The sequence below is a fragment of the Mustela erminea genome, chromosome X, assembly GCF_009829155.1.
Source record: "Mustela erminea isolate mMusErm1 chromosome X, mMusErm1.Pri, whole genome shotgun sequence".
Lineage (NCBI taxonomy): Eukaryota > Metazoa > Chordata > Mammalia > Carnivora > Mustelidae > Mustela > Mustela erminea.
The window spans coordinates 14,880,767-14,904,405 of record NC_045635.1 but is presented as its reverse complement, the minus strand read 5'-3'; the positions used below and the strand labels follow the sequence as shown (position 1 = coordinate 14,904,405).

The window sequence follows — 23,639 nt, the reverse complement described above, 5'->3', positions numbered from 1 at the left end:
ATCAAAACATAGTTTAAGTAGAGAAAAATGCCCAGCATTTATCACTACCCAGTGGGAAGAGAATTTAAGAGACAATATCAGGTATGACAACTGGGATTGATTTAAGGCTGTGATAGTTACCTAATTTCAGTTTTCATGGTGACACGTTTTCAAAGAAAGGGATTACATGAAATGCGTAGATTGCTCTAGGCGCCGTAGATATTTTCACAATATTTGTTCTTGCAATCCATGAGCACCGAATATTTTTCTATTTCTTTGGGTCTTCCTCAATTTCATGAGTATTCTATAGTTCTCTGAGTATAGATTCTTTGCCTCTTTGGTTAGGTTTATTCCTAGGTATCTTATGGTTTTGGGTGCAATTGTAAATGGGATCCACTCCTTAATTTCTCTTTCTTCTGTCTTGCTGTTGGTGTATAGAAATCCAACTGATTTCTGTGCATTGATTTTATATCCTGATACTTTACTGAATTCCTGTATGAGTTCTAGCAGTTTTGGAGTGGAGTCTTTTGGGTTTTCCACGCAAAGTATCATGTCATCTGCAGAGAGTGAGAGTTTGACTTCTTTGCTGATTCGGATGCCTTTTATTTCTTTTTGTTGTTTGATTGCTGAGGCTAGGACTTGTAGTACTATGTTGAATAGCAATGGTGAATAGTGGACATCCCTGCCGTGTTCCTGAACTTAGGGGAAAAGCTCTCAGTTTTCTCCCCTTTGAGAATGATACTCGCTGTGGTTTTTTGATGATATTGAGGTATGTACCCCCATCCCTACACTTTGAACAGTTTTGATCAAGAAAGGATGCTGTATTTTCGTCACATGCTTTTTCAGCATCTATTGAGAGTATCATATGGTTCTTGTTCTCTTATTAATGTATTATATCACATTGATTGATTGATTTGCAGGTGTCAAACCAACCTTGCAGTCCAGGAATAAATCCCACTTAGTCATGGTGAATAATCCTTTTATTTTTTTTTAAGATTTTATTTATTTATATGACAGAGATCACAAGTAGGTACAGAGGCAGACAGAGAGTGGGGGGAAAGCAGGCTTCCCGCTGAGCAGAGAGCGTGATGCTTGAGATCATGGCCTGAGCCAAAGGCAGAGGCTTAACCCACTGAGCCACCCAGGTGCCCCAAATAATCCTTTTAATGTACTGTTGGATCCTATTAGCTAGTATTTTGGTGAGAATTTACACATCTCTGTTCATCAAGGATATTGGTCTGTCATTCTCCTTTTTGGTGGGGTCTTTGTCTGGTTTTGGGATCAATGTAATGCTTGCCTCATAAAATGAGTTTGGAAAATTTCCTTCCATTTCTATTTTTTGGAACAGTTTCAGGAGAATAGGAATTAGTTCTTCTTTAAATGTTTGGTAGAATTCCACCGGGAAGCCGTCTGGCCCTGGGCTCTTGTTTGTTGGAACATTTTTTTTTTAAAGATTTTATTTATTTATTTGACAGAGGGAGATCACAAGTAGGCAGAGAGGCAGGCAGAGAGAAGAGAAGGGAAGCAGGCTCCCTGCCGAGCAGAGAGCCTGATGCGGGGCTCGATCCCAGGACCCTGAAATCATGACCTGAGCTGAAGACAGAGGCTTTAATCCACTGAGCCATCCAGGCACCCGTGTTGGAACATTTTTGATGACTGCTTCAGACTCCTTACTGGTTATGGGTCTGTTCAGGTTTTCTGTTTCTTCCTGGTTCAGTTTTGGTAGTTTATACATCTCTAGGAATGCATCCAATTCTTCTAGATTGTCAAATTTGCTAGCATATAGTTGCTCATAATATGTTCTTAATAATTGTTTTTATTTCTTTGGTGTTGGTTGTAATCTCTCCTCTTTCATTCATGATTTATTTGGGTCCTTTCTCTTTTCTTTTTGAAAGTCTGGCTAGGGGTTTGTCAATCTTATTAATTCTTTCAAAGAACCAGCTCCTGGTTTTGTTGATTTATTCTACTGTTCTTTTGGTTTCTATTTCATTGATTTCTGCTCTGATCTTTATTATTTTCTGCTAGGTTTAGGCTTTTTTTGCTGTTCTTTCTCCAGCTCCTTTAGGTATAGGGATAGATTGTGTACTTGAGACCTTTCTTGTTTCTTGAGAAAAGCTTGTATTGCTATATACTTTCCTGAGGACTGCCTTTGCTGTGTCCCACAGATTTCGAACAGTTGTGTTTTCATTATCATTTGTTTCCATGAATTTTTTCAATTCTTTAATTTCCTGGTTGACCCATTCATTCTTTAGTTGGATGCTCTTTAGCCTCCATGTACTTGGATTCTTTCCAACTTTCCTCTTGTGATTGAGTTCTAGCTTCAGAGCATTGTGATCTGAAAATATGCAGGGACTCATCCCAGTCTTTGGGTACCAGTTGAGACCTGATTTGTGACCCAGGATGTGATCTGTTCTGGAGAATGTTCCATGTGCACTAGAGAAGAATGTGTATTCTGTTGCTTTGGGATGGAATGTTCTGAATGTATCTGTGATTTCCCTCTGGTCCAGTATGTCATTTAAGGCCTTTATTTTTTTGTTGATCTTTTGCTTGGATGATATGTCCATTTCAGTGAGGGGGGTGTTAAAGTCCCCTACTATTATTGTATTATTGTTGATGTGTTTCTTTGATTTTGTTATTAATTGGTTTATATAGTTGGCTGCTCCCACTTTAGGGGCATAGATATTTAAAATGGTTAGATCTTGTTGGACAGACCCTTTAAGTATGTTATAGTGTCCTTCCTCATCTCTTATTATAGTCTTTGGCTTAAAATCTAATTTATCTGATATAAGCATTGCCACCCCAGCTTTCTTTTGATGTCCATTAGTATGGTAAATTGTTTTCCACCCCCTCACCTTAAATCTGGAGATGTCTTTGGGTCTAAAATGAGTTTCTTGTAGACCTCATATTGATGGATTTTATTTTTTTACCCATTCTAAAACCTTGTGTCTTTTGATTGGGGCATTTAGCCCATTTACATTCAGGGTAACTATTGAAAAGCTATGAATCTAGTGTCATTGTATTGCCTGTAAGGTGGCTGTTAATGCATATTGTCTCTGTTCCTTTCTGGTCTACTACTTTTAGGCTTTCTCCTTGCTTAGAGGACCCCTTTCTCCTTGCTTAGAGGGTGCAGTATTTCCTATTGGGCTGGTTTGGTGTTTGCAAATTCTTTTAATTTTTTTTTTTTTTTATCTCCTTCTATTTTCAGTGATAGCCTAGCTGGATATAGTATTCTTGGTTGCATATTTTTCTCATTTAGTACTCTGAATGTATCATGCTAGTTCTTTCTGGCCTGCCAGGTCTCTGTCAATAAGTCTACTGCCAATCTAATATTTCTACCATTGTATGTTACAGACTTTTTGTCCTGAGCTGCTTTCAGGATTTTCTCTTTGTCGCAAAGACTTGTAAGTTTTACTGTTAGATAACGGGGTATGGATCTACTTTTACTGATTTTTTTGGTGGGGGGTTCTCTGTGCCTCCTGCATTTTGATGCTCGTTTCATTTGCCATATTTGGGAAATTCTCTACTAGAATTTGCTCCAGTACCTTCTGCCCCTCTCTCTCTTTCTTCTACTGGGATCCCAATTATTCTGAATATTGTTTTGTCTTATGGTATCACTTATCTCTCGAGTTCTCCCCTCATGGCCCAGTAATTGTTTGTCTCTTGCTCAGCTTCCTTATTCTCTGTCATGTGGTCTTCTATATTATTAATTCTCTCTTCTGCTTCATTTGTCCTAGCAGTATGAGCCCTCATTTTTTTATTGTACCTCATTAATAGCTTTTTTGATTTCAGCTTTGTTAGATTTTAGTTCTTTTATTTCTCCAGAAAGGTATTTTATTTGTCCAGAAAGGGTTTCTCTAATATCTCCCATGCCTTTTACAACCCCGCTAGCTAGCACCTTGAGAATCGTCATTCTGAACTCTAGTTCTGACATATTACCAATGTCCATATTGATTAGGTCCCTAGCCGTTGGTACTGCCTCTTGTTCTTTTTTTTGTGTTGAGTTTTTCTGCCTTGTCATTTTATCCAGGTAAGAATATATGAAAGAGAGAATAAAATACTAAAAGGGTGGCAAAGACCCAGAAAAATGTATGCTAACCAGATCAGAAGAGACCCAAAACCGGGGGGGAAAAAAGGAGGGGAAAAGATATTAAAAAAAATTTATATGTGTGTGTGTATGTGTGTGTGTGTGTATGTATAACACACACACACACACATATATAGGTGCGTAGAACAGAGCCACCCACTTGATTTTGGGTGTATTCTGGTCTCTTAGAAGAAACTACCTCCCAAAATTTTAAAGAAAGAAAAACTTATATACATACAAAAACAAGGGTGAACATGATAAAGGGATGGAATATGACTGTAAAGATGAAAATTAAAAAGAAACTCTAAACAAGGAATTGATAAGTTGGTTGGAAAAAGAAAAAAAAAGACGAGAGAATGTGCTCAGGCTGGAGAGTAGAACAAAGCCATGTGCCAGATTTAAGGTATATTTTGATCTATTAGGAGAAATTGTATCCCAAAATTTTTTAGGGAAAAAAAACTATATAAAAAACAAGTTTAAATATAATGATGAGATAAAATATGACTGTAACAATAAAGGTTAAAAAGTTTTTTAGAAAGGTGTTGTTAAGATAAACCAGTTAGAAAATGTTAAAAGAGGAAAGAGGGATAATTAAAAAATAGAATAAGAAAAAAATTAAATTAAAAAAAATTTAACTTTGCACGAATAAAGGATCCTGGGGGAAAAGCCATGAATTCTGTGCATTGGTTTCCCCTAGCTCTGGAGTACCACTGTTTTCCTTGATAAGTGAGGTTGGTCTTGGCTGGATGTTCTTGTTCATCATCTGGGGTAGGATCTGTTGCCATGATTCTGAAATGTCTTTGCCCAAGGCGGAATTACGCCATGCCACCCTTGCCAGGGGCCAGACTGAGTAATCTGCTCGGATTCGCTCTTGAGGAGTTTTTGTTCCCTGAATGCTTTCCTATGGCTTTGGAGGATGGGAATGAAGATGGTGGCCTTCCAGTCTCTCGGCCAGAGGAACCAAGAGCTTGGGGCCCCACTCTGCAGTGCGCCCTCAGAGAAGAACAGTCAGTCCCTCCTGTCTCCCTGGTCTCCAGCCACACTCCAAGCTCACCTGGCCTGTGACCGAGCATTTCTGTCTCTGGCACACAGCCCCGTTTGGAGTCTACAAGCCCGGCAATTTCTTGCCACACTGCTCCTCCCCCTGATGGAAGGTGCATCTCCCCAGATCTGCCACTTGTGGGGTCCCTGCTTAAAGAGCAGTGGCCTGGCTGTGCCTTAGATCACGGTTTAAGGTAACCCCAAGCTGAGAGCTCACTTCTCGGCTCCATCTCTGTAGCTGGCTTCCCCACTCTGATACCTGGCAGCTCTGCCACACTCACAAACCCCTGATCCTTCTGTGACCCTGTGGGTCCTGAGACCACACTATCCCTGCAAGGCCTCCACTCCTGCTTAGCCTCTGGAGTGATGTCCCTCAGCGGAGCTGACTTCTAAAAGTTCGGATTTTGTGCTCTGCTGCTCTACTGCTTGCCAGGATCTGGCCCCTCCCCCCACAGTCTATCTTCCTGTGGCTTTGGATTCCCTTCTTTGCATATCCTACCTTCTGGAAAGTGGTCGATTTTTTGTTCTTAGAGTTACTGCTCTTCTTCTCTTCTATCTCCTGTTGAGTTTGTAGGTGTTCAGAATGGTTTGATAACTAGCTGACCTCCTGGGACCTGATGTCATTTCAATCTGCTACTCCTCTGCTATCTAGCTTCTTACCAAGTTCCCTTTTGAAACACCTTTACTCCACCATGTCTGGTGGAGGTCTGTGGGCTTGTCCCTCAGCAGGTTGGGTCTGGTTATCGGGGAGTCATTCCAAGATGGGTCTTTCATCATGTGGTCTTCAGTACTGTTTCTCCAGCTCTGGACAGAGGTAACCATCCACATTCTAGGCCCTGGGATAGTTGGGCAAGTGTCAAGCTAGGTAAGGGGAGAGAAGGAAAAGAGGGAAAACCGTAGGATGAAGGAGAGAGAGAGTATTGGGTATACATCAGAGATACTGTGGGTTTGGTTCCAGACCCCCACAACAAAGCAAGTCAAATGAAGTTTTTGGTTTCCCAGCACATACGGACATTATGTTTCTACTCTAGTGTATTCTATTAAGTATACGTTGGCGTTATGTCTTAAGAAACAATGTGTATACCTAATTCCACAATACTTTATTGCAAAAAATGCTAACCATCATGTGAGCCTTCAGCAACTTGTAATCCCTGATCACTATAAAAAATACAATAATAGTGAACAAGTTTGAAATATTATGGAAATTACCAAAATGGGACATAAAGACACAAAGTGAGCAGACGCAGTTGGGAAAATGATGCTGAGAGACCTGCTTGCTGCAGGGTTGCCACAACCCTTCCATGTGTTGAAAAACAAAAAACAAGGGTGCCTGGGTGGCTCAGTGGGTTAAGCCACTGCCTTCGGCTCAGGTCATGATCTCAGGGTCCTGGGATCGAGCCCCACATTGGGCTCTCTGCTCAGCAGGGAGCCTGCTTCCCCCTCTCTCTCTGCCTGCCTCTCTGCCTACTTGTGATCTCTGTCAAATAAATAAATAAAAAATCTAAAAAAAGAACAACAACAACAACAAAAAAAACCAAAAAACAAAACCCACCACAACAAAGCCAAAAAAACCACAAAAAACTCCCACCAAACCCCATTGTATCTCTGAAGCACAATAAAGAGAAGTGCAATAAAACGAGTTACGCCGGTAGAAGGGACGAGCAGAAGAGAACAGTGGGGGAGAGGGGAGGAGAGAAAAGAAAGCTCTAGCACTGCAGAGAAAAGTGGCCCAGTGCTAACGGTTGCAGGAGGCCCACCAGGTACTTTTCCAAGCCCGGTTTGTTCTGTCTCAGCATGAGGCCTCACCGCAGGGACTATGAGGTCATCTTTTTAGATGTTTCAGAAAGCAATTCCAAAAGTGCTCTCATAGTCACTTCTACAATAGAACAGTGATCAATACGAGGACATTCTTCCTCCTGCTTATCTTATGTCTAGGGTTATGGTTTAAGCCACCTTTTCGACATCCTCTCTGCCCATGATAGAGCTGGAGAACACCTCGCCGCCATTTTCTTTCTGTGAGGGCCCGGTGTACTTAGCAGCTGTTTTTATAATCCACCACAACCTCCACGTGGATGTGCAGTATGACTTTTCTGCAGCCTGGCCAGATTATATTTTTAATACGTTCCATTGCTTTTCTCTCCATCTCTCCTGGTCCTTCCTGGCCACCCTCTCCGCTTCGCTCTTCATGCTTCACCCACATCCAGTGGATTCCAAGTCCTGCCCACTCCATGCCGGTTATTGGCTCTGTGTCTTGGTTTAAGCTATTTTTTCTCTGGAATGCTCTTTCCCATTTCATCACATAAAGGGCATTGTGTATCCTTTGGGATGCAGCGTGACTGTTACCTCCTTGAGGAAATGCTCCTAGATCCATTTCCCTGCACTGGTTTACTGCCCTTCCTCAGAGCTCCTGCAGTGTCTGTGACAGAACCCACAGCTGTTCATATGGCACTTCCAGAAAACTCGACATTCTGGATTCAGGCTCTGTTGATTCTCTTGGCCACGGCGCAGGCTGCACAGCCATACGGATTGGCCCTGTTAATGGGCATGTAGGAGGCGTTCAGTAAATGTTCACTGAATGAAGTATCTTTAGAGTTTCCCAAAGCCAAATGGTGGCATCCAGAATGGAACACATCAGTCTGTGTAGCTAAAGATCTTATTAGGTTGGGTCTGACTAGCAAAGGGGCCACCAGAAAGTTCTAGAATCACTCCTGTTTGTTCCTTGAGGGTAATGTGTACTACTCTACAGTCAAGAACTTGTATATCCCTGACTTCTCCTGTATATGCCTACAAGCCTAATCTTCACCATCATCTCTGTCCACGCAATTTGCTTTTCCTACTAGCATGGAGAAGGTTCTCTTTGTTTCTTTCTGCCCTTGTTCCCAAATTATCAAAGCCTCTTTGTTCTCTGGTTGTTTCTTCCATGGTAGTGTGAACACCAGGAACTGTCGGCCACTCTGCCCCTCAGTCTGGGCCACTCGTTAATCATTAGGCTTCAGATATAGTGCTGAGTCTTTCAGGATGCTGTATGTCATCAGCATTTGCTTTTTGTTTTATTTTTTTGATTTTTTGGTCTTTTTTAAAAAAATCATTTTTGGACCAGCATTGTATTACCCCAGAGGGCAGGGGTATAACTGCCTGGGGCTGGCTGGCCATTACCTGTGTACTTGGCCTGTTCTGCTGATTATCCCCAGGATGCTTGGGCCCTGTGGCCAGCACCGGGGCCTCTGAGGAGTGTCCAAGCACAAGAGTCCTGGTTCTTGGGGAGCAAGGCTTGAACTGCACACAGAGACCATTTACTTCCCACCCAAACCACTTGTACAGTCTGCTCCCCCCCCCCCCCCCCCCCCCCCCCCCCCCGCCCCCTCTGGTATTACCCTGGCTTTTAGCCAGCTTGATAAATAGAGGAAGTTGGATGCCTTTCCAGCCTCCCTGATGTCATGATTTGGGGCAGTCTGCAACTGGGGGAGGTTTCAGTTAATCCTAGCAATTGGTGAATTTGCTATTCTCCTCTGAGCAATTTCTCTGTTCTGTGCCATGTCTTACATAAGTCAATACAGTTCCTTTTGCGACTTGCCCTTTTCTTTCAATGATGTAAGAAGCCCAAACATTGGAGTCACTAATGTTTTGTTCCTGGAGGCCGGTGCTCTTTGGGTCCTGATTCCTGTTTAATTTCTGTGGGAGATAAAGGATGGTGCGTGTGTGGTGACCGTGCCCAGGAGGGACCCCAGGGGCTGGAGCTCCTTCATTAAGTGTAGGCCTCTCTGTCCATCAGGCATTGCACATCATTGCTTTTGACATTCCTTTCCACAACTTGCTCAAGTGAGTTCTTGCTCCCCAGCTGGGAAGCTGGTTTCTTGGCTCTGTGACCAGAAGGCTTTGTGCTTTCATTGGGGCCTTTCTAATTGGATTAGGGCAGGGCCAGGGGAGATGGCCTCCCGCTGAGCCAGGGATGGCTTTACCTCCTAGTATGTTTCCTTCTGACCTCAACTTGGGCTCTTTTTGGAGAACCTGGATGGCTTGGCCCTCTTTCTGACTTCTGCTTTTCTTTGCTAGAACAAATATATTTAATTGCACAAGTAAATACACAGATATGTGTCTTGTGTTCTCTTGGGCTTCATATCCAACACCCCCCCCCCAAAACCTCCAACCACCCCCGCTCTCGCTTTTTGTGGACACTGGTGGATTTCCTTCCAGGCTTTTTTGTGTGCATTCTTACTTGTCATTATATACACTGGCATGCATATGTACAGCTTTGCTTGTTTCTTAACAGATCTTACTATACGTATTATTAAGAAACTTGATTTTTTTCTTCTGGCTTACATGTATTCACAATCTCTATGTCAGTACATGTAGATCAACTTCATTTTCTTAAGCATTGCATAATGGTCCATAATACGGATGGACCATCATTTATTTAACTATTCATCTATTGATGGAGACTTGGGCTTTTTTCCCCAGTCATACAAAGCTGCAGTTATAGCTTTTTTGGTGTGTATTTCTGTGGGGACACAACTTCTGGAATAATTTCTGGATCAAAAGGTATGCACACCTAACATTTCAAAACCCAGACTATTCTCTCAAGGTTGAGGTTTCTGTTCTGTTCTGTTCTTTTCTTTCTTCTTCTTTTTAAAGATTTTATTTATTTATTTGACAGAGCAAGTGTGAGAGCATGAGCAGAGGGAGCGGCAGAGAGAGGGAGAAACAGACTCCCCACTGAGCAGGGAGCCTGATGTGGGTCTTGATCCCAGAACCCCAGAATCATGACCTGAGCTGAAGGCAGATGCTTAACCAACTGACCCTCCCGGGTACCCCAAAGCTGATGTTTCCACCAACAGTGTATGTGAGTGTTCATTTCCCCACATGCTCTACAGCTTTGGATATTAGTAGCCTTTTACATTTCTTTATCCAGTGGGCAAAACAAATTTCATTGTGGTTTGACTTCTTTTTCTACCTGAAAGTACTCCAAAGGAGCAAAGAGAGCCTCGTGTTGTTTATTAATAAACTTGGTGACCAGGAACCATGAAGTGTGCTTCATTGTGGCTGTCAGGTTTTGAAAAAGTAATGTGTTTGAGGTGTGAAATTTCATCAAAAATCCCGAGGTAGAAAATCTTTGTTTGCACAAATATGAACTGAAATTATTTCCATACTGAAGTCACAATCAATTTGTATCTTTGATAATTTGGATGTTTTTCAGTTGTTAATCCTACATTCGTTCCACATTGAGCTTTGGGCCATGTGTTTGTAATTTGTTCATCCTAGGACAGGACAACTTGGTTGGCCTTCATTTTTGTCTTCTTTAAACATTGGTTAATGAAGTTTTTCTGACATATCAGGCTTTATTAAGAACTTTTAAAAAGATTTTATGTTTAAGTACTTTCTACACCCAGTGTGGGGATTAAGCTTACAACCCCAAAATCAAGAGTCACATACTCCCAACTGGGCCACTCAGATGTCCCAAGAACTTTTTTTTTTTTTTTTTTTTTGTAAAGAACTTATGAGGGTGTCTAGGTAGCTCAGTGGGTTGAGCGTCTGCCTTCTCAGGTCATGGTCCCAGGGTCCTGGGATCAGGCCCTATGTCCCAGCTCCCTGCTCAGGAGGGAGTCAGCTCCTGCCTCTCCCTCTGCCTCCCTCCTCATGTTCTGTCTCATGCTCTCTCTAAAATAAATAATCTTAAAAAAAAAAAAGGACCTATCATGATCAGTAGAAACTCATCATGACTTATTTCTTCTTTGAATTCATATCTTAGATTCCTCCTTGAGAACTGACCTTCTGTCTATTGACTGAAGCCAAAAGTAGGTCATTTGGTTCCAAAATCAACTATGGACTGTTTTCTTTCTCAAGTCTTGATTTGAAAATCGTTACGTCTGTATTTCACATTAGGGGATACCATTGTGTGATGGGACTGTCCTCTTCGAGTCAGTAGCTATGCCAGTGTTTCGGTTTCGAAGTAAAGCACAGTGGAATATTCTGAAAGATTCAAGTCGGGTTGTCAGCAATGTGCTCCTCCTCCGGTGGGCAGGGTCTTCCCTTTCACCGGTATGCACCCGCCTTGACCCTCACTCTTGTCATGCCAGTACCCCCACCATCCCCTTGCAACTCTGAGCCAAACTTAACACTCATTAGAGTTATTTATTTGTCCCCTCTGTGGAGAAAGAATTCTGCCTCTGGTTTTAGGGGCATAAGAGACATAAATGACCCGATTGTTGCTATCAAGGTGTTTAGGTTCTAGGGAAGTTAAGTCCCAAAACCATGTAGAAGTGTCTAACAAAGCATGGTCTCTCAAATGGTCTCCCTCGTCCCCAGATCCGATCATTGCACTGTCCAGTGTCGCTGCCGTGCTGTGAACGTGCTCTGAGACTGAGCAGTGGTACACGCTCCTAAAACACCAACACCTTCAGCCCCGACACCGGCTTCAGACTGGTCTTCCGGTTAAAATGAGTTCCTGAGGAGCAGGGTTTGCTTCCTCCATTTCTGTTCTTATCTCTGCTTCCACGTCCAAGTCCTCGTACCTAGCAGGGGGGTCTGCGGGCCACAGTCAACAGGCTGACAGTAGCTTGAAGCATTATGGTACCAAGAAGGGCCACTTTCCATTAATCTAATTTTTTTTTTCTCATTTTCAGATTTGTACAGAGTCTCTCCATCTTCTCTTTTGAATTTCCTGCTGCAGGTGAGTGAGGCTTTTTTTTTTTTACATGATAATGTAACAATAACATGTTTGGTTGTCGCCCCCCCCCATCTCTTTCTTTCAAACCCCTATCCCCTTAACCATTGTGTGTTTTGTTTCATTTTGTGTTGAGCTCCTCACAACTATTGGAGCCTTCTTTCTTCTTTAGACATTTTCTTTTCCTTGCGATACTATCATGGACCCATTTCTTCTTGCTAATCCAATTAAGAACTTGCAGAAATGGTTACACATTTTGAAGTGCAGTAAAATCTGGGGAAGGAAAGTGATCGTTTCCAGAGAACTCTTTGGGATTTGGTTTCACTCTTCCTCTTTCCTTCTTTCTCCCTGGACTGGCTTCCCTGTCTCCAACAGCTTTTCTCATGCTTTGAAATGGACTATTTAACTCTCTTTTTCTCCCCTCTCTCTCTTTTTTTAAAATCACATTTGGGTTCTTTTTTTTAAAAGATTTTATTTATTCATTTGAGAGAGAGAGAGAGTGAGCACAAGCAGGGGGAGTGGCAGACAGGGGAAGAGGGAAAAGCAGGCTTCCTGCTGAGCAGAGAGCCTGACAGGGCTCGATCCCAGGACTCTGGAATCATGACCTGAGCCAAAGGCAGACGCTTAATTGACTGAGCCACCCAGGCGTCCCTGAATGGTCTCTTTTTTACCTAAAATGCTGTGCCTCTGCAGCTTCCAAAGGCTGCTCCTAACCATATTTCTGCTCCCAACTCTTCTTCTACACAGAAATTTTTAAACCACTACTAACTTATACTTCCTTTTTCCTTTGAGACTCATAAATATTGGCTATTTCTGGACTTAACTGGTATAAACAATAGAAATCTTGTAACCAATGCAAGTAGTTATTGCAATTAATACAAATTATAAGAATCCTATCATAATTTAAATGATAAATAACAACATAGTTATTAAGTTAAATGTCGACACATTATTATTATTATAGGTAAGGTTAAAATATCAGAGCAGTGTCACGCAGCTAGTAAATGGTCAAGCTGGGACTTGAAGCAAGAGTTGACATGGTGCGGGCACCTGGGTGGCTCAGTGGGTTAAAGCCTCTGCATCGGGCTCTCTGCTCAGCGGGGAGCGTGTTTCCTCCTCTCTCTCTGCCTGCCTCTCTGCCTACTTGTGATCTCTCCCTCTCTCTGTCAAATAAATAAATAAAATCTTAAAAAAAAAGAGTTGACATGATGCAATGACAAAAGCAAGGAAGGGCACAGAATATTGGTGGGCAGTTTGCTTTTCTTTATACCTCACTTTTCATCAAATATGATCTTCTAATTTCACAAACGATGTACTTCTGCCTCATCCCTGTCCCCATCCCCCAGTATAGATCACCACCTCGAGGATGCTTTTAAGGAGTTTCCTATTTTTCTCCTCTACATATTGATGGAATTATCCTGCAGCAAGAGATTCCAGACCAAATCAATTAAAAAAAATCTTTTTTGAGTGCTTGCTGTGGGTGGAGTTGCATGCTGCTGGCTAGGGGTGAGGCGGAGACCAAGTCCATCGAGGCGAGGATACTGTGTTCCTGTGCCTTGGTTTTGTTTTTAGGCCGAGTTGAGTCTCGTGGACCATGAAGTTAAAAAGCTTAAAAAAAGTCACTATTTATTTGGCTACACCAATGACCAGTGGCTGTAAGTTCTCAAGGGCAGGAAAGATACCTGTCTTGTTCATTGTATCCTAAGTTCCAAGTATAGTACCTTGCATGTAACACAACCTCAACACAGTTTCATCAACTAGGTGAATGAATGTGGGAAATAATTCTCAAATCTGTTTACATTTAGCACCAGAGTATACTGTAATCTTGTCTTATAATTCTGCTTGTAAGAACACCTAACACTTGCTGAGTATACTAAGATCTTCATTATAGTACTTTCTTTCATTTCTGCAGAACCCTATGAGGTAGATGCTCTCGTGACCTCCAATGTTTAGATGATGCAGAGAGCGTAAGGAACAGATGAAAGTTACACTGTAAGTGGTAGAGCCTGGGTTTGAAGGCAGGCAGATGGCTCTACCAGGCATGTTCTTATCCAGCATATTTACCATGCACTGGGAAAGGAGCCTGAAGAATGAGGGGAGAGACGAAGCGGGCTTTCGCTTGGCCTTGAGTATTCACACGCTGGGGAATTAAGAGGCTGGTCGATTACAGGTGGACAGGAGAGGAGTTTGGACATGAGTGATGGAGTTGGAAAATATCAGCCCTTCCACAGAGTTTTGTGAGTATTTGTTTACTTTGAGTGCATGATTTATTTCTAATCTTGCACATCTGATATTGATTCTCTTTTTTTATTGAATAAAGCTTTCCCCACCCCTGCATTAGAAAGCACTTAATGCTTATTAAGAAAATCATTTTGCCCTGCAAAGACCAAACAAATCAGGTCCTTCCATTTGCTTCCAGAGACATGAAAGCTTCATATTACCGTCATGCTGGATGGTTCCCTGTTGACCTGACCTTGTGCTATGACAAATGATACACAAAGCTGCCATTTTGGAGTTCATATGCAGCACTTACCACTTAACCCAGTTTGTCTTGTCGTTAGGACATGGGCTTTTGGGGCGTATGAGACGTCATTCTCTTACTACAGCACTGCTGGCTTTAGTTCTTGGTGACTTCATCTTCAAAAAATTTTGTTGCTGAGGTTCAGAATGGTTCCTTTTGTCCTATATTTATTCACATTACCCCCGTTTACAAGATTTGAAATTGCTGCTAGACATTTCTGTGGGCATTCCAGAGACTGCTGTAGTTTCATTTGGTTTATAAAATGGGTAAAATGTGAGGATTTTACTTGTCAGGTTTTGGCACCATGGTTATCCTAGCTGGTAAAAATGAGTTAGGTTGTGCTCTCTTTCTCTATTCTTGGAGTTTTTGTGAGATTGGAATGCCTGTTTTTTAAATATTTGATGGAATCACCAGTGAAAACATCTGGGACTAGACTTTCCTTTGTCTTTGGGAAAATTTTTGAGACTTTTAATGATTATACATCCATTCCTGTTCAGGATTTCTTCTTGATTCCTTTTTGGTTAAGTTTTATGTTTTGCATAGGGATTTGCCCATTTCTATCTAGATTTTTAAAATTATTGAATAAAGTTATCCCTAAGATCCTTTTATCTTGTATGCTTATAGCATTTTCATTTATGTTGCTTTTTAAATTCTTTCCATTGGTTAATTGCTGAGACTCTCTCTCTTTTCCTCCCCCTTTCCCTCCCCCTCCCCTCCTCTTAGTTTTGCCAGAATTGTCTCTCCAAAGAACACCCTTGACTATGTTAATAACTTCTATTTTGTTTTTTTCTATATCCTTATTTTATGCTTTTGTCTTTATTATTTCCTTTTTATTTTTGTAAAGATTTTATTTATCTTGAGAGAGAGAATGAGTAGGGGTGGGGTTGGGTGAGTAGGGGCAGGTTGGGTGAGTAGGGGTGGGGTTGAGTGAGTAGGGGTGGGTTGGGTGAATAGGGGCAGAGACAGAGGGAGAGAATCTCTAGCACACTCCCTGCTGAGTGTGGAACCCGAGGGAGAGAATCTCTAGCACACTCCCTGCTGAGTGTGGAACCCGACACGGGGCTCCATCCATCGTATGACCCTGAGATAATGACCGGAGCTAAAATCAAGAGTCCATTGCTTACCCAGGCACTCCTAAAAGATTTTATTTTTAACTAATCTCTACACCCAGTGTGGGGCTCAAACCCACAACTCCAAGATCAAGAGTTATATGCTCTACTGACTGAGCCAGCCAGGCACTCCTCTAATGTGTGCATTTAAAACATAAATTTCACTCTAAAGATCTTTAGTTCTATCCTACATGCTTTGAAATACAGTCTTTATTATTGATCAAGTCAAACATGTTTTAATATATGTTATGACTTCTTCTAAATGTAAATTGTTATACAGTTTACCTTTTTATTGTGCTTAAATTATCTTGTGGTCAGAGAACATGCTCCTTTTTCCTTCTCTAATTCTGTAAAACATTTTTGAGACTTGTTGTATGACTTGGTTTTAATAAGCACTGCCAAGTGGAATGGAGGGTTTATGCCTGATCTCTAGGTCAGGTTGGTTAAATGTGTCATTCAAATATTCTATATCCTTAGTGACTTTCTTATTTGAATTTTACCAGTTGATGATAGAGATATTAATTTGTTATCTTCCTGTTGAACTTAACCTTTTATGAATGAACCATTATATTTACAGGTAATGCTTTTTGCTTTATTTGTATAATAATATATATATATAATATAAGTATAATTTGTCTGATATTAGTATAAACATATTTTCTTTTGATTAGTATTGACATTGCATATCTTTCCCATCCTTTTAAAAAAGTGTATAAAAATTAATTATTTTAATTAACATTAATGTATTATTTGCCCCAGGGGTACAGGTCTGTGAATCATCAGGCTTACACATTTCACAGCACTCACCATAGCACATACCCTCCCCAATGTCCATCACCCAGCCGCTTTCTCTATGGCCCCCTCCCCCCAGCAACCCTCAGTTTATTTTGTGAGATTAAGAGTCTCTTATGGTTTGTCTCCCTCTTGATCCCATCTTGTTTCATTTTTTCCCTCTCTACTCCCCAAACCCCCCATCCTGCCTCTCAAATTCCTCATATCAGGTAGATCATATGATAATTGTCTTTCTCGGATTGACTTATTTCGTACAGTGTAATACCCTCTAGTTCTATTCATGTTGTTGCAAATGGCATGATATCATTTCTTTTGATGGCTGCATAGTATTCTATTGTGTGTGTGTGTGTGTGTGTATATATACATACACATACACACACACACACACACACACACACACACACACACACACATATACACCCCATCTTCTTTATTCATTCATCTGTTGATGGACATCTAGGTTCTTTCCATAGTTTGTCTATTTTGGAGATTGCTTCTATAAACATTTGGGTGCACGGGCCCCTTTGGATCACTACATTTGTATCTTCAGGGTAAATACGCAGTCGTGCGATTGCTGTGTCATAGGGTACCTCTATTTTCAACTTTTTGAGGAACTAAGATCAAAAGCTTTTGGACAGCAAAGGAAACAATCAACAAAACCAAAAGACAACTGACAGAATGGGAGAAGATATTTGCAAATAACATATCAGATAAAGGGCTAGTATCCAAAATCTTTAAAGAACTTACCAAACTCAACACCCAAAGAACAAATAATCCAATCAAGAAATGGGCAGAAGATATGAACAGACATTTCGGCAAAGAAGACATCCAGATGGCCAATAGACACTTGAAAAAGTGCTCAACATCACTCGGCATCAGGAAAATACAAATCAAAACCACAGTGAGATACCACCTCACACCAGTCAGAATGGCTAAACTTAACAAGTCAGGAAATGACAGATGCTGGCGAGGATGTGGAGAAAGAGGAACCCTCCTACACTGTTGGTGGGAATGCAAGCTGGTGCAGCTACTCTTTCCCATCCTTTTACTTTCAAACTTACTGTATCATTATGTTCTAGGTGTGTCTTTATAAATAGCATATTTGGATTTTGCTTTTTTTTTTCCCAGTCTGATGATCGTTGCCTTTTTATTGAATCACTTAGTCCATTTATATTTAATGAATCATTTATTCATGTGTGTTTACATTTACCACCTTCTATTCTTCCTAATCATTTTTGTTTCTTTTTCTCCCTTTTGGAGCCTCCTTTCAAATTGACTGAATATTCTAAACACCCTCCCCCCTCCACTTATTAGGAAGTTACATATCCCACTTCTATTTTTTTTAGTAGCTGCTATAAAAATCACAATGTCTACCCAAATTTTCAATGTCTATAGATAATCCATATTAGACTCCTCTAATATAAGGACTTTGGAAGACTTTAATTTCTTAATTTCGTTTCCTAATTGAGATATATATATATATATATATATTTCCTATATTATATAATGTATATGTAAATAATATAGTTGTCATTTTTGTTATATCTCACTTATCCTTGCAAGATATTATTATTAATGTTTTATGTAATCAACATTCATTTGTTATGCTAAGTAAAATAATTCAGTCCAAGCAAGACAATTATATGATCTCACTCACGTGGAATTTAAGAAACAAAACAGGATCGTAAGGGGAAGAGAGGAAAAAATAAAACAAGATGAAATCAGAGAGGGAGAGAAAGCATGAGAGACTCTTAATAGGAAACAAACTGAGGGTTTCTAGAGTCTTCGGGATGGGGTAACTGGGTGATAGGCATTAAGGATGGCACATGATGTAATGAGCACTGGGTGTTCTATGCAACTGATGAGTAACTGAACTCTATATCTGACACTAATGATATACTATATATTAATTGAATTTAAATAAAATTAGATAATTAAAAAAAAACATTAGTTTGAATTTACCAGTATAGAGTGCCACCCTTAGCTCTGGCAGTTGGGGCCTTTGGCCTGTGTCTCATGGTTTAGAGGTCCTCTCTCTGGCCTTTCTCTAGTCATACCCTTCTCTAAGGGTGAAAAGTTTGTGACACAAAGAAATGATGCCCACCTGGAACCTGCCTCACTCTGCCCCCAACCCTTACTCCTAGATCTTGCTATGGGGCCCTGGGACCCTGTAGTTCCCTACTCAGGCATTGTGTGCCTATTTCCAGGACCTGAGCAGGCCTCTTCCCCACAGGCAAGTCATGCTGCAGGTGTCTTCATTAGGCCCATTACCTCAGGCATAAGTGGTTCCTTTGTTTATATTACCTCCCTGAGTTCCTGCTTTACTTTACCTTTGGCCTGGTGATTCTTTTCTATCTTGTCATCTCTTTGATATATGTAAGAAAATGTTCTTAATATTTCACTTGCAATTTTTGATTGTCTTCAGCAGAAGGTTTGGTCTGAATAACTGAACCCAACATATTCTTGGAACACTGAAGAAATTTTTTTTTCTGAGGTGTTTGCATTATCGGGGTCTTTTAGTAGAGTTCAAGTAAAATTTAATTATGCAAAAAATTTAATTATGCTTTTACTAACAGTTTCTGGATTCCTTTTTTAGAATAGTCAAACACATGGCCAGAGATTCCAGGGGTGGGGAAAAAAGCAACCTTGGGATTCTCTGACTTCTTTGACAGTTGAATGATCTAAGTCAATTGTTTCACTTGCCCTGAGAACCTCTTCAGTACCTCCTTTTTAAATTTCCCCTTGTGCAAGTCTGGTTAACCAACACTTAGATTCAATGTAAATGTCTCAAAATCATAGAGTTTTCTATGAGACTGAGGGAACAATTACCACACCTTATTACTTTGGTCAAAAATATCTATCATTGCATATATCCCAGCCGCTCTGGTATAATCAAATTATGCCAGTTAATCAGAGGTAATAGATAATAACCTTTACCCAGACCTGCCCTGAAGTGATACCACGCTATTATCCCGCCTTTTAAATTATTCTTTAATTATTCTGTATTTAGATAATGATAAATTTATTGTGTATTGCCATTCAAGTTTGCACTGATGACCTATGTGTCTTTAAAAATATGGTAAGTGATAGCATATTTAAAGAAATTGAAGAGATCTGGAACAACTTCTTGGAGGGTTACAAGCAAGGCCATGGACTACAGTCGTGTTGCTTGTGTGCCATACAACTCCAGAGGCTGCCAGGTACATCAGAGTTCACAACCATAAAAGGGGGCCCAGAGCCATGATGAACCTTGGGAAAATCTTCTGTGAGTGGTTGTGTAGCATCAAGGGCTAGGCTTTACTGTTCAAAGGCTTGCAGATGGTTTTCTTTGTAATTGATGTGATTTTACCAACCATCCTCAGCACCTTGGAAATTTGCTAAGAATCAGTGGCTGTTTAAGTTCTCTTTCTTGATAACCTGGTGAGCATTGAGCTAAGCCAAGTTACCCTGGAAGGTGAGGAAAATTTCCAGCTCAGAAAGGTAGAAATGACTTTCATGGATAATGAATAAGGCTTTCAACAAAATCCACTGACCTCTCTCTTTGATCAGTGATGGTAGGACTTTAAGGCTTAGCAGGATGTCCTCTAGCTTATATAGAAGCAGTGGGAGCTGCATTATTTTAAATACCATAAAACTTCTCCTATTAGGAAATATATATTCAGTCTTTTTTTTTTTTTTAAAGATTGTATTTATTTATTTATTTAAGATTTTATTTATTTATTTGACAGAGATCACAAGTAGGCAGAGAGGCAGGCAGAGAGAGAGAGACGGTAGGAGGCTCCCTGCTGAGCAGAGAGCCCGATGCGGGGCTCGATCCCAGGACCCTGAGATCATGACCTGAGCCGAAGGCAGAGAGGCTTAACCCACTGAGCCACCCAGGCGCCCTATTCATTTATCTGAGAGAGACAGTGAGAGAACATGAGAGGGGAGAAGGTCAGAGGGAGAAGCAGACTCCCCATGGAGCTGGGAGCCCGATGTGGGACTCGATCCCGGGACTCCGCAATCATGACCTAAGTCCAAGGCAGTCGCCCAACCAGCTGAGCCACCCAGGCACCCCTCAGTCTTAAGGAAAGACACGTCAGGCTTGATAACCTAAAGGTCAGTGGCGCCTGGTTTGTAGTAAGTCCTTCTTGATCCATACTCTCTTTCCAGGATGACTGCTTGCATTGCCCTTCATTCTGGCCTTTCCTCCTCTCATTTGGGAGTTGAGTACAAGCTCTCTTCAGTGAAAAGGCATGGTTTATTTTGATCAGAGGCCCAAGTTACAGCACATAATAACCAGTCACTGTATACTGTGACTAATTTAACTTTGACCATATCTTATATACTACTCAGGAAGCCTTGCCGTAGGAGTTAGCAAAGCTTAAGAATGAGTTTGTAGAAATTTCGGTATTATATAATAGCATTTTGAATTTGTTGATTTATTTCACCTGATGGACTTAGAGGTTTACTCCTAAGGAGACACATTCTCAGGAGGCCAGTACTGTGGCCTGGTAGAAAGAGTAGGAGTCCCCCACACAGCCAAATGACCTTGACCCATCTCTTGGAGCACGTTGGACCTCTTCCTTCATGTGTAGAATGAGGGTTTGAAGCTGGGTGAATTCTGAGTTCCTTTTCAAAGCTAAACTGCTCTGATACTCTTTCCAGATCTAAAAATTAGGGATGTATACAGTCAGTCTTCTAAATCAGTTCTGCAAATTCCAGGTAGAGTCAAGGCGTTTGTATAGGAGAGAGGTTTATTTTGTTTGTTTGTTCGTTTGGTTTTTGTTTTTGTTTTTGTTTGTAGAGGTCTGGTTCACTAGATACAGATTTAACAAAAAAATAACAGTGCTTTTGGAGGGGGAACTCAGTTCAGAAATAAAAAAATAGATTGAGTTTTAAACTTTTAAATGAAACTTCTTGTGGCATACACTCACTTGTATAATAAGATGAGTTTCAGGAACCAAACACACCTGTGGAACCGGCACACAGAATGTTACCTGTACCTCAGAAACCCCTTCGTGCCCCCTTCTAATTATTATTATTCTTTTTTTTTTTTTTTAAAGATTTTATTTATTTATCTGACAGACAGAAATCACAAGTAGGTAGAGAGGCAGGCAGAGAGAGAGGAGGAAGCAGGCTCCCTGCAGAGCAGGGAGCCCGATGCGGGGCTTGATCTCAGGACCCTGGGATCATGACCTGAGCCGAAGGCAGAGGCTCTAACCCACTGAGCCACACAGGCGCCCCTATTATTATTATTCTTAAAGATTTTATTTGATCCCAGGACCCTGAAATCACGACCTGAGCCGAAGGCAGAAGCCTAACCCACTGAGTCACCCAGGCGCCCCCCGCTTCCAAGGATAACCACTCTCCCTACTCTTCGCTCCATTGATTGGTTTTATCTGCTTTTATACCTCGTATGAATGGAATTCTGTGCACTCTGCTTTCTTTCATATTGGCTGCTTTCTCTGACTTTATGTCTCGGAGATTCATCAATATTGTGGTATGTAGCTGTAGCAGACGCTTACATTTTCCTCCAGAGACATTGTTACATCTTTGCATTCTGGTTTGAGTGACTCATTTGGGAGGGTCAATAATCCGCCATTATGAACAGAGAATAAAAGTGCTGAAGAGGAGAGCCAAACCAGAGGCATGTGATAACTTATTAACATAGTGTATTATTAATATATAATACAGTTTATTGATTGAGAAAAAAGAAGCCCTCTTTGGAAGAAGAAGGACTTACCTCCTGCCTAAGACATTATCAGGACACATCCAAGGAAAGAATTCCCAGGTGATGGTACTGGTGATGGCTGTTAAGTTATAGGACCCTTAAAGTTTGCCAGTTTTTCCTTGAGGTTGAGAAATTGTGTTTTATCCCCATCTTCCCGTGCCCTTGTCCCCATAGTCCCTGCTCTGTTCTACCCTGCACGTGCTGGGTGCAAAAGACTGTCTACCGAAGGAGGGAAGAGTACAGCTAGCGTTCACAGTGGCTTCACAGGGCTTACTCACCACAGCAATACACTCTGGTTGGTGCTGTTGTCACGGTTTGCTAGATGGGGAATCCTGGCCATTGGAAAGAACTTGTCCCAAGTCACTCAGACATTGCACGGCAGAGCCAGAACCTGGCAGCGCCTGCTCGCTCGTCTTCGCCACTGGGCATGCGCACTTGATCGTTCTGAGGCTGGCAGAAGCCGCAGTGATGGCTGGGTTCGTGGGTGCTCTGTGGTCAGGAGTTCTGCCAGCTGAAAACATACAGCCTGGTCTGCCTTGGCCGCTCGCCCTGGGGCTGTGCAGGGGGAGCCTGCTTCGTGGGATCTCCCTTCCCCATGCTTGTGCCTGCGCCCGTGGGCTGATTGTGATTTCCTGGCTGGCTTGTCCTCCCTTGGCATCCCGTGCCAGCCGCTGCTGCTGGTGCTGACTGCCTGTCCTGGGGCTCTGTTGGCCAGTTCTCCACCGTGAGAGGAACAGACAGCTTCAGGATTTACCATTCTGTCTGGGTTCCGGGCTCCTTCCTTATTTTTTTTTTAATTGCCTCTCAAGAAATATTTGTTGGATGAATAAACCCATGAATGGCAAATGGGGCTTTGAAATTCAGTTTTGATGTGAACTTTGCTTTTTAAAAAATGTTGACTCTGTTGTCCTGACCATTCAAGATCAAGCAATGATAATGGATTTGTGTGTGATAAAGAGGAAATTCTTCTGCAGAATAAGACAGAAACAGGAGTAGAATGATTTATGGGATTCTCTGACGCCTTCTGATTCTTAGCATAGTTTTGAACCAGGCTTTATATAGTGGTAATAATTATATGTGCAGCGTTCACGTTTTTCATTTCTTCTCTTGATATTTTGCATTTATTGATGTTTTCCGTAAATTCACAGGGACCACCTTGCTTATCTTTTTATTTATTTATTTATTAAAATTATTTATTTGATAGCAAGAGAGAGATCACAAGTAGGCAGAGACAGGCAGAGTGTGGGGGGGTGAGCAGAAAGCCCGATTCAGCGCTCGATCTCAGGACCCTGAGATCATGACCCGAGCCGAAGGCAGAGGCCCAACCCATGGAGCCACCCAGGCGCCCCCTTGCTTATCTTTTTAAAAAATTTAATTTTAAGTGAAGTATAGTTGACATACAGCATTACATTAGTTTCAGGCGTACAACAAAGCAGTTTGACAATTCTGTATGTTACGAAATGCTCACCACGATAAGCATAGTTGCCATCAGATGTCAGATGAATTTAATGCCATCTTCCTGACTGTAGTTTTGATGCCGTACTTTTCATCCCTGTGACTTACTTGTTTTGTAACTGGAAGTTTGTACCTCTTAAACCCTGCCACCTGTTTTGCCTGTCTCCTCTTTGGGCAACCGCTAATTCGTTCTTTGTATATGTGAGTCTGTTTCTGTTTTTTTTTTTTTTTTTTTAATAATTTTCAGTGTAATATGATACCCCACTGGGTGGTCCTCCCATAAT

At 41.4% G+C, this 23,639-nt stretch overlaps 1 protein-coding gene across 6 annotated transcripts in view; it reads left to right on the top strand.

The window, feature by feature from the left end:
- The window catches only part of ADGRG2 (adhesion G protein-coupled receptor G2), a 137,555-nt gene that overhangs the window by 38,522 nt on the left and 75,394 nt on the right, over window positions 1–23,639 (top strand). For all 6 annotated transcript variants that reach the window (XM_032331421.1, XM_032331419.1, XM_032331420.1 and 3 more), the window contains exon 2: window positions 11,725–11,771. The gene's annotated coding sequence lies outside the window, so the exon portion shown is untranslated. The remainder of the gene's footprint in view (window positions 1–11,724; window positions 11,772–23,639) is intronic.